Below are 12,109 nucleotides of genomic sequence, written 5' to 3'. Positions count from 1 at the left end.
TTCCTCTGTTGGAATGTGCTGGTCTTGGAAAGGGTCCAGGGAAGGTTCACCAGAATGATCCCTGGAATGAAGAGCTTGTCATACGAGGAGTGGTTGAGGACTCTGGGTCTGTACCCGTTGGAGTTTAGAAGGATGAGGAGAGATGTTATTGGAACTTACAGGATACTGAGAGGGAGGCCGAGATATAGTGAAAGTTGAGAGGATGTTTCGATTGGATGAAAAAACTAGAACCTGAAGAAAGAGCCTCAGATTGAAGGGACGATCCTTTAAACCTGAGATGAGGAGGTGAATGTTCAGCCAGAGGGTGGTGAATCTGTGGAACTCTTTGCTGCAGAAGGCTGTGGCGACCAAGTCACTGAGTGTCTTTAACACAAAGATAGATAATAGATAGGTTCTTGATTAATAGGGGGATCAGGGGTTATGATGAGAAGGCAGGAGTATAGAGGTGAGAAACACATCAGCCATGATCGAATGGCGGAGCAGACTCGATGGGCCGAATGGCCTAATTCTGCTTTGTCTATCTTTTGGGACAATCGTTTGGTCACCTATTCTGAAGATGCTTTATAATGCTCATGTGAAGCACATTGGGACATTTTACTATGTTTAAGATATATATCAATATAAGTTATAGTAATTGTGGTGAAGCTGCAACATGCCTTCAGAGAAAAGAAACGGCAGGAGAAAATGTTGGTGAAAGAAATAAAGATGACTTATTTTTGCTCTGGACAACCAATTTTGGAGCGTGCAATAACACCTTTATTTGCTTTCAAAGTACCAGTTGTTGAAGTATTTTGGGTCATATTTGATTTGTGATAGTATAGATGAAAGCATGTTGGCAACCTGCTTTACATCTCTCCCAGTTTCTATTTCCATTGAAGTCACCCTTTATTTCCATTGAAGTCACCCTCTTTGCACAATGTAAAGTATCTACCCACTTGTCTCTGTACGTGTTTGTGGCCTGTTCAAAATGCCTTTCAGTTCAGCTATATTAGTCCGCTTAGCACTGCGTTATAAAATGCCACTCTGGAATGAACAGTCATATTGGGTCAAATGCAGTGCTGTGCTTCTTTAAGTCCTTTTAAATAGTGCTGGAATAAGAAAAGGAATTGAAGTAAAGACGCATTCATCATTTAATTTGTTATTCATTAAATTTGATACAAAAGAGTCACCGTTTGAAAGAGCGGCACCGATTCAGCATGCCAATTCATTGTACTTGTCAGGCAAGTAATGAAGCAAGAAATTGTGTAAATAACTCAGCAGGGTCCCGTTATGTGCAATAGGTTGGCACAGAAAAGAACATTGCTTGCAAAGGATGACTGAATATGCCATTACTGAACAGGAAACAGGCCACAGGCCTGAAACGTTGGGCTGGACTTTCCCAGCTTCGTGGAGATGGGCATGGAGGCAGGGATGCTGTCAGGTAAACAGAGGGGGACCACATTGAGAATGCTCCACCAGCCACTCCTGCTGCCAGAGACCAATCCCAGGGTCGGCTGGTGACAGGAATAGCTGCCTGCTCCATGGAAGTGGACAGCCAGTTTGGGTCATTCAGGCCCCAATTCAAGGTGATTTTTCAGCAAAACAGGAACTATCCCACTGGTGGAGTGGCCGTCCTGCCTCCCCACTGCCTGCAGAGACCACCATATCGACAGCATCTCTGCAGCCGGTTAGGGGGGCATCAGAACCAGAGGCTCAATGCTCCAGTGGCAGGCCCACATGGAAGGCTTCAGTCGTGGAATCCTGCAGAGGATCTCTTCCACCTGATAGCCCCAGCAGCCTCAGGAGTCTTCAGTGCAGCCTTTCTTTGTTAGTCAGGGTGCCTCCAATCTACCTCAACAGTACCTGGATCTCCTAGTGGATCCACAGCTGCCTCGAGCTGCAGAAGCCCTTCAGCTATCCTTAATAGGATGAGAAGGGAGGCAGCTAACTGGGAGGCCACTTCCCGGAAGATTGCACTGCCCGTATCGCTGCTTACAAGGGTGAGTTCAGGACCCCTATTTGGATCCGACATAGGGTCTCAACGTCCATGGAATAATCCAACCACATTGCAAGATCTAGGCCAGTATTGAGTGAAAGGAAAGCTTAAAGCAGCAGTTGTTCTTTCTTTAGGATGTAACTGTGCAACATGTGAATTCTTTTTTCACATTTTTGCCATTGACACTTTCTCAATGCAATATCTTCCGTTGATCCAAACTGACAAACAAGTTATAATGGCCACCCTCACCCAGCACTAACAGCCCAAAACACATAACTAGTTCACAACATCCTCTAAATAAAGCAGACTTTGGGTCAATTCAAGCAACTTTGTTTGATGTCCCGTTAGCGTTAGGAATAGTGATGGTACTCGGACCCAGCTTTGCATGCGCCTCGACAAAGGACTGTTCCAAAGTCATCGTAAACCAGTGAGAATCTGACCTATCTGACCTAACTGTGCTGGAGGGACTAATAGTAATGAGTCGAGAGTCAGGCATCATTATTCAGAATATTGCCTGCAGTCTATGTGTGTCTCCTGATTTGTTACAGAGTTACAGCCTCTTTAGTTTCCCATTTAGTTCAGGCTCGACAGCTGAATAGCGCTTTCTTTTCATCCCAATGCTTATTGAATATAGAATACAAACTCTTTCACACAAACTAATGCACTAGTACAGGAATAAAGTGCTAAATGTGAGGTGAGGCGTAAGACAGCAGAGGGGAAAGTTAATTTGACATTTGGGATTTCAGGGCATGTAATGAAGAGTAAAAAGGTCAAGACAATTTGCACACCCCAACCTGACCCCTTCTCTCCCACTGAATCATTCAGTGTTTGTTCCATACTGACTCTGGTGTTCAACAAGTGCTAAGAGATTTCTTTGCACCATTCGGTCATTAAATCTAACGCATCTGGGAACAGCATTCACTTGTTAAAACGGAGGGTATTATGGACCGCAGTGCGGAAGGAGAAAGGAACAACAGTCATTATGAGCCCCATTTAGAGATTCCTAAATTTACAGACGTCAACCCTGCCAAGAATGGTCTGGTGTAAATGAAGCATACCCCGTCATAGATTTAGTGCCAGTTTTCTATCGGAAGGAAGACAGTATAAACATGGTTTCTAACAGAACACTGATAGAGCTATCAGAACCCTTGCTGTTAGCAGGCAGCTGAGACACCAGTGCATAACGACATCTTCAAACTCTTTGCTATCGCCCTTCTGCTGTTTGCCAGGCATCTGTCCCTGTGCTCAGTCTGCGCCATAAACTTTCATCTGCCCTACAGTGACAGGGTCAGTTCACATCAGTAGTTTGACAGCACCAGGGAGAAAGTCTAGCGCAGCTGGAATGGGTACCATTGTAAATGGAGGCATGGAGTATTTATTACCACGCTATTTAACATTAGAACTGACTTCTCTTGTAAAAAGTCATTTTACTAGGGGAAAACAAAATTTACAATGGATCGTATTTTGTTTCTGTATAGAAACATCAATAAACTAGATAAAAGCTGAGACTACAGCACTTGCACAGATTATACTTGGGACAAAAAAATGTAGACACAGTTCTTCTGGTGCTAGAAACAGAACGTTTGGCCAACATCTTTCATGAAGGCCGTGTCCCTAACAGAAAATGCTTGATGCCTCGACCAAGTCAATCAGCATTTGAAAGAGGAAATGGTGAGTCATTGATCAGGACTTGTTCGCTTGCAGCATTGGCTTGTCTTTCTTTTTCAGAGGCTGCGTTAGGCCTCCATCTTCGGTTTCTGAAATTTGTGCTTTTACTGTGCGCAAGTACTCATGACTGAAGGACTTTGTCATAGAATCCCTACATAAGCATAGAATCCGTACAGTGCAGAAGGAGGCAATTCAAACCACCGGGTCTGCAGCAATCCTTCAGAAGAGCACTCTACACATGTCCACTCCGCCTTCCACCCTGCACCCTCATAACCTAAACTGCACATCCCCAAACACTAAGGGGCAATTTATCATGGCCAATCCACCTAACCTGCACATCTTTGGACTGCGGGAGGAAACCGGAGCACCAGGAGGAAACCGACGCAGACACGGGGAGAATTGCGAACTCTACACAGATAGTCACCTGAGGCTGGAATTGAACCCGGGTCCCTGGCGCTGTAAGGCAGCAGTGCTAACCACTGCCATAACAATAACAGAATCCTGTGATATGCGGCACACTAGGAGTTACTGAACGATTATTTCCCATCAAATTGACGTAAATATAATCGGACTTATTAGGATTATGCTTGTTAAAAATGACAACTTTGCAGATTTGACTCCATTCACAGCTTAGTTTCTATAACATTTCACTTACAACACTGGTTTCATCCTAAAGAACAAAGTTGATTTATCTTTTTTATCTCCTTGCCATTTTCTCTCGCTCAAAGTCTCCTTCCCAGCTGCAGTCCTGCCTTCCACTCGAGGCTTCAGAGGTGCGGTGCAATGCATTTTACATCCACGTCCACCACCACCCAGAGTGTGAATAATGGCTCTCACAGATATCAGTCAGCAGTTAAGTCCCAAGACCAAATGAAAGTTAACAGCCGTAACCAGATCTGGCCCTTCCTGCTGGGATTCGCACAGCCCCCCATCAGCAGTCACACCACCCAGAAGCTGGCTCTGGTATGTCAGTCTGGATGGGGCGATGCTGGTTGAGTCTGTTCCCTTCACATTGTGGATTTCTATGCATTATTACTAGTCTTTCCTCCATGCCATTTTGGTTGCTCCAGGAAAGGACCTTTAATTCCACTTGCCCAACGTGAGCAAATCTCACCTCAATAACTTCAATAGCTTTCAGCTGGAACAATACGAACAGGGCGGTGGCATGATGTGCAGCGGCATTTATAATGTACACGAGGATGATCAATTTGCTTAATGTGAAACTTATGCTTCTTTGATCATGAAAACAATTTCATTTTGAAGCGACAGAGAAACTGCAGTTTCCAGTTGACCTTGAGGTGTTTGAATATACAGGTCTGTTTCCCATCAGTTCTCCAATTTTGCCTCTTTAAAGGTGGAGGGAAGTCGAGGGAAGCATTTTTTCCTATTCTGACAACCAACCAAATATCTGGATAAAGATAAAAAGCAGAAAGCTTTGGAGTCGTTTTTCATGACCATTTGGCCCAGAAAATGTTGGCCCAGGACACCCAGAATTAAATCTCTTTCTCTTGTTTGAAAGAGTGCCACGGATCTGTTACACTCACCTGAGCAGGTGTCTCTCGTCCAAAGGACAGTGACCCCCCCCCGCCGGCCCCCCACCTCGGCTGAAGTGTCGGCCTTTTTTTTTGTGTTTGGGACACTTGAACCTAGACCCTTATCACTGAGGCGAGTGTTCTAGGAGCTGAGCCACGGCTGAAATATAGTCAATAATAATTTATATGTTTCATTCATCTTCAGGATTTGCTGCTGGGTGAGAATCTGGAATTTTGGATTACCTTCCCTTTAAAGCGGTGGTTGGAAAACTTTGTCTGCTGCGGACCATATAAGTGGGGCAAAAGACCCGTAGAGCATACGCTGGTTCCCACCTGCTTTCACTTGGCACTGCAAAAAGCAGTCAGGGACCTAACAGGAAGAATGGGAGCTGCTTTTGAAGAGAAGCCAATGAGGTGATGTCTGGTTCCAAGCTGGGGAATCTCCATCTCATATCAGGTGTCATGTGAGAGTACCTTTAAGAAATGGGTGTTTATATCGCTTCTCGGCCTTTTGGCTAAGATCAAGTGTAGTACCTGCTCTGCCTTTTGGCTCAGATCTGGTATGTCTCTCTTGTGGGGACCATGAATTGGATTCAATTTGAATTTGAATTGGTTTTTGGAGCAGGCAAGGAGCTGGATTAGGGGTTCGCCCCTGACCCACACTCTGAGCCCTGGCTTTGGAACTCAGAAAAAGTAAATAAATAAATAAATGGGTGTTTATAAATGGGTGTGTATATAAATATCTGTAGTGAGAGTACCTTTAAGCAATGGGTGTTTACTACTGCAGTGATGTCAGAGAGTGGGTAGAGCTGGGCTGTCTGTCAGCTTTCTACTTTCATTTTAGGCTGTTTAGAGTGTGTTTTAGTTTCATTTTCAGAGCTCGATAGCTGCAGTCACATCCAGAAGGGGTATTAGTCTCTCTCTCTGTAATCTAAAGACTGTAAATCGATCCTTTGGTGATTTAAAACTAAAAACTGCTCTCAGTAGTGGCTTTAACCTGATGTGCTTCTGTTTAAAGGTTTTTTTAAAGTCTTATGGATGTTAAAAGGACAGTTTAAGAATTACTTAGTGTTGTATTCTTTGGGGGTTATATTTGAATTGATGGTTGCTAAGATGTTCACAGTATGTTTTTAAAAGGTTAACTTGAGTTCATAGAATAAACATTGTTTTGCTTCAAAAAATACCTTTCCATTTCTGCTGTACCACACCTGTAGAGGGGGCCGTGTGCTCCCCATACCACAATCTATTAAAAGTTGTGGGTCAGGTGAACTCCATGAGACACTTTGGGGTTCTCTAAACCCTGGACCATAACACAGGAGAGGCAGGTGTTGAAGATCTGGAGCGCCATTCTGAATCCTGGGAGACACCCAAATCGGGCCTCTCGCAAGTCACTCCACTCACAGCGCCTGGTGTGATCTGAATCACACCCTCGCTGGGCATGGTCCAGCTGATCATATTTAAATAAGCTATTTGGCTCATTTAAATATGCATGGACATCTTGGCGCCTCACTCATCGGGTGCCCAGGAGTCATTGGCTGCATCGGTGAAGCCTCAACTAGGCCCGATTAGTACTGGATTCTGCAAGCGAGGAAGCGGGAACCTGGTGTGATGGCCATTGGGGGTCTCGGAGGCAATTGGAGCCCCCCCAGGTGGTTGGGGACAGGCTCGGGGAGTACCTGGCACTCCCCCGACATATGTGGGGCCCTGGCAGTTCCAACTGCCAGGGTGCCCCTGGTTGACACTGCCAGGGTGCCAGGGGCACTGCCCAGGTGCCGGGGTTGTGCCTGAGCCGGGAGGGTTGCTGCAGGTGTAGGAAGGGTGGAGAAGTTGAAGGGAAGGTATGATGGGGCCTCATAAAGGTCAGGGAGGATGAAGGGGTGTGTCCTGAAAGGGGGGGCCTGAAAGGGGCAGGTCTGAAAAAGTGGGAGCCCTCAGTGATATATAGCGGGGTACCCTTACTTGGGAGGGGTGGGGATGGGGTGGTGTGGGGGACCCTCAAGCTCACTTAAAGAATGGGACGCCCTTTTAAAACGGCAGCCCAATCTCTGAGGAGCCGGTCTCGCCGGCAAGTTCAACTGCTCACCACTGAAAGAATTTCTAAGTGTGGGCTAGACCGGGGAGAAGATCCCCTGGGGCTAAAGGAACGACTAAGTCTGGGTGAATCCAGGTCTGGATCTAACCCAAAAAGCCATCAGGATCACCCTGTCAAACTTGCCCAAAATGACACTTAGGGCTCGATTCAATGAAATGGGAACAAAGTCCCATAGCGAGCACGTTTAATCACGTGTTTCCCGGCGCTCGCTGCGCCTCGCAATACATGGCTATTCAACCCAATTCAAATTGTATAAGGGGACTGAAGGGGGAACGTGTAGCTGGGGCCGCACAGAGCCCCATTTTGTACACTGGGGAGCTCCACTCGCTGAAACTCCCCATTATAGCAATTTGCAAATGACGTCCTGATCTCCAAGGCCCCCGAAGTAATCCCTGACTTCCCCAGCCCGAACACACTATGGGAGGCTCCTTGCACCCCCCCCCCCCCGCCTCCTGCCCACCCCCCCCCACCCCGAACACCTACGCAGAGCACTCCAGCCCTATTACATGAGCTCAAAGAATGCCAGCTTGGCACTTGGGCAGTGCCAACCAGGCCCCTTGGTAATACCCACGCTAGCTGGCAATGCCACATGGGTACCTTGGTAGTGCCAGGTTGTCCAGGTGACACTGCCAGGGTGTCTAGGTGGCAGTGTCACCCTCTGGTCCCTATTTGTGGGGGGCCAGTGTTGAACGCCGCTCATCCGAGATCCCCAAGGTGACGCGGTTAAATCCCAAAGTCACAGGTACTTCGGGAATCTGAACATTAGAGTGAGACTAGCTTTAATGTGCAGCTTTGCCAAAAGGTGATCCCGCCCACAATGGGCGAGATTTACATTGCGACATCTCGCGAGATCGCGTTGGATCTCATGAGGCGTTACGAGCCAGGTAGTTCCTGGGAGCGGGGTCTCCTGGCTTCTATACGCCACATTGCACCTCAGCAAGCTGCTTTTCTGGCGCAGTGTGGCCGTTGGATCGCGCCCTTAGAACATTTTAGTTGAATCGTGTCTCCAATCTTGCAGTTTTTATGTTGTAATGGTAATACAATTTTGTTTATAAAATTACAATGTTGCTGCTTGTGTTTATGATGACTTGTGCCGTATAGTATACATGGGAGCCGGTCTTGCTGCTTGGCCTCATGTGAATGAGTGTTAAGGCCTGTTCTCTCATCTGACCTTGGTCATGGCATTGTGTATCAGTAACATCCACTTTGTACAGCCCGCAGACTAACACTTGCAGAACACTAATGGTCCATGAACCACACTTTAGAGAATCACTGCTCAAAGTTTCTACAACTCATTGTGATCCAATACAGATTGGCACACAACAGTCTGTTCCAGCCACATATCGGTAGTTTGGATGTTCATAGAATCCCTACAGTGCAGAAGGAGGCCATTCGGCCGATCAGTCGGCACCAACCCTCTGAAAGACCATTCTGCCTAGGCCACACCCCCATCCTTTCCCCATAACCCCACCTAACCTGCACGTCCCTGGACTTTAAGGTTGCAATTTTATCATGGCCAATCCACCTAACTTACACATCTTTTGACTGTGGGAGGAAACCGGAGCGCCCGGAGAAAACCCACACAGTCTCAGGTAGAATATGCAAACTCCTCGCAGACAGTCACCCAAAACTGGATCGAGCCCGGGTCCCTGGCGCTGTGAGGCAGCAGTGCTAACCACTGTGCTGTCGAGCCGCTCACTAGCAGACAGTTCTGGATTAACATTCAAGTTGTAGATTCCTTTGAAACAAATGACATCATTCAGTATGCAAATACCTCCTTGCTGGACTAGAGTCACAGACCGGAGGTTGTAGATGGACAGAAAAATTAGGACTTTTGGAAGGAGAAGTGATAAGTCATTTTTGAGAGTACATTTTGTTTACAGTGGGCACAAACTTTGAACAAAAGAGTTCCCTCATCTACATTCCCTTCAAAGCATTAACTTTAAATCCAAGGATTTTTGCTGACAATCTACTCACCAGATAAAACTTGGGTCGTCCAGCATGAGAGGCCAAGATCAGCCATTTCTACTCATTCCCATTGACACTCAACAAGACGTTTGCCTCTTTTTTTCAGCCAGGTTCCGGTTATCATCACTAATTTACCAAGTGCTGTTTCTATTTTGTCACCCAAATTATTCCATATTAAATTCAGCTTACCTTCTTATCAGCAAGGCCAAGCATTTAGAATTGAACAATGCCCTTCGGATGTTTTTCTATGTACACACATAGAGAATACCAACCGAGTGAGCAGCCCTTCAGTTTACCTTGTGTCATTTACTGGATTTGCTGGATTCCAGAAACAAACACTGCTAATGGCCCAATACACAATATTCAGAACAAATACACAAGGTCATGTTTCAGTATAATATTATATTAAAGGAGAGCAGCATGATGGCGCAGTGGGTTAGCACAGCGGTCTCACGGCGCCGAGGTCCCAGGTTCGATCCCAGCTCTGGGTCACTGTCTGTGTGGAGTTTGCACATTCTCCCCGTGTTTGCGTGGGTTTCACCCCCACAACCCAAAAATGTACAAGCTAGGTGGATTGGCCATGCTAAATTGCCCCTTAATTGGAACAATTGCAAAAATATATTATATTTAAGGAACTGTTATCACTTGTTACTAACCCTATTTCCTTGGCACTGATCTCGTCCTACTTTTGCCAGTGTTTCAGGCTAAACCAGACTATTCACAATCTGAGTCTAATTAAACCGTAAACTGAGTTTCAGTCCTCAGATCTCCACCAGCTCTCTCCACCACTGAAAATCTCTTACATGCCTCCTCCACCTACAGAAGTAATTATTCTAATGCTGTCTAGGGTGGCTTCTTAACATGCGGGCAAGTGGAGCTGAGACCAAAAAAGATCAACCATGATCTCATTGAATGGCGGAACAGGCTCGAAGGGCTAGATGGCCTGTTCCTGCTCCTAGTTCTTATGCTCATTCCATTAACTCTGTCCTAAATATTCCTATCATATCCCATGCCATACCAAATCCCACACGCCCAACACCCCAACTTGGTGACTTGCATTGAATCTCCATTCCACAATGCCTCACAATAAAAAAATCTCTTCCTCGTCTCTAAATAATTCTTCCTGGGCCTTATCCCCCCACAGACTCATTCAACCGTACATCCTTGCTTCAACTTTACATTCCTCTGACTCCAGCCTCTTATGTATCCTCCTCATCCCTCCATCCTGGCATTGATTGAAAAGCCTTCAGTGACCTCGGTCCTTCACTCTCAGCCATCTCCATTTTCTCTGTTTTCCACATTAGGACTGCTGGTCAAAGGGAACACGGAAACAGGCACTCTGTCAGATTCCCGCCTACGATGTTGTGATTTTCTGCTTCAGCGATATGAATGAGGAGTTTCATGCCTTCAACCCACTGCCTAAGGCATAAAATGGGCAATGAGATATGACAGAGAGACACCACCAGATTTATCATCCCTGCCTGTTTGAATGCAGCTCGAACAACACTCAAGAAGCTTGACACCACACAGGATAAAGCTCGATTTGCACTCCATCCAGTGCACCTTAAACGTTCACTGCCTCCACCACCAGTACATGATGACAACAGTGTGTAGCATACAAGTCTGCAGAAGCTCGTCACAGTTTCATCAACAGCACCCTCCAAACCCGTGAACTCTACCACCTAGAAGGACAAGGTCAACAGACACATGAAAGTTCCTCTCCAAGTCACAAACCATGCCACTTGGCAGGGATCGGGGGATCAAAATTCTCGAACTTCTTGCCTAACAGAACTGTAGGATTACTTTAACTACATTAACTGCAGCAGTTAAAGGAGGATCACCACCATCTTCTGAAGGCAGATTACGGATTGGCAATAAATGCTGGCCTAGCCAGTGACACCATGAATGAGTAAATAAAAACACTTCAAAAATCATTTATACAATTAATAACATTAACATATGTGTATACTTTAACGTAAAATAAAACTTTCCCTCGGGAGTTCTGTGATAGACATGAGGGCTGGGGTTCTCAGAACCATTGCCTTTTAATAGCCTTTTGATTGGCAGATCCAGGCAATATCAAAGATGTTTATTTATTTGGTCCTACAGGGTCCATCAACTCTGAGCAGCAGCTGATTTTCTGACCAGTTTTTTTCGAGAGACTGTTTCTTTGTTCTGAAGAGATTCCTGGAAATTGCAGGTAAACGCTTCTAAACAGACAGCCTCTTTTTTTTTTTAAACTGCAGTTGGAAAAACAGCTGCTCCTCAGAATTAATGGACCCCTCAACCTGTCCATCAGAAGGGTTTTAAAAGGCAATGGTCCATGAAATTGACTGTAAACAATGAAGTTCAAAGCTTTTAGGCTTCTAGGCATGTAAAGAGGCTTGACAAAGATAAAGGGCAATGAACTTGACAGTGAAAAACACACTTCAAAAGTTTCCACTACATTCAAGGGAACGCCACCTTCATCTCACAGATCTTTGAACTTGACATTTTGACGGACTGTTTAAGGGGTTTAAGGCTGCAGATGGAAAGACTTTCACTTTCTCCTCAGATATATTTAATTTTGAGATGCTGACATAATGTTTAAAAGGCTTAAAGGCTGCAGATGGGAAGACCTGAAGCAGATGGGGGGGGCACTGTGGGAGGGTAATGAGAGAAATAGGGTGGGCTGAAGGGAAGGACAGTTGTGGGACTGAAGGGGGAACTGAAGAGGGGACTGAGGGGGCTGAAGGAGGGACTGTGGGGGGACTGAAGGGGGAACTGGTGGGAATTGGGGCTGAAGGGGAGTCTGGGGTGGGTGAAAGCAGAATAAAGAGGGCTGAAGCAGGGGACTGAGGGGGGGTGCGGAAATGGGGGACTGAGGGAAAGCCC

The 12,109-nt window shown here is 46.0% G+C and overlaps 1 protein-coding gene and 1 pseudogene across 1 annotated transcript in view; one reads left to right on the top strand and one right to left on the bottom strand.

The window, feature by feature from the left end:
* Positions 1–12,109, bottom strand: part of LOC140391988 (anosmin-1) — a 286,799-nt gene that overhangs the window by 206,260 nt on the left and 68,430 nt on the right. The window lies entirely within an intron of this gene.
* On the top strand, positions 5,671–5,871 carry LOC140392194 (U2 spliceosomal RNA; annotated as a pseudogene).

The sequence above is a fragment of the Scyliorhinus torazame genome, chromosome 15 (genome assembly GCF_047496885.1).
Source record: "Scyliorhinus torazame isolate Kashiwa2021f chromosome 15, sScyTor2.1, whole genome shotgun sequence".
NCBI classification, from domain to species: domain Eukaryota; kingdom Metazoa; phylum Chordata; class Chondrichthyes; order Carcharhiniformes; family Scyliorhinidae; genus Scyliorhinus; species Scyliorhinus torazame.
Note: the sequence above shows the minus strand (reverse complement) of the source record. Positions and strands in the feature narration are given on the sequence as shown.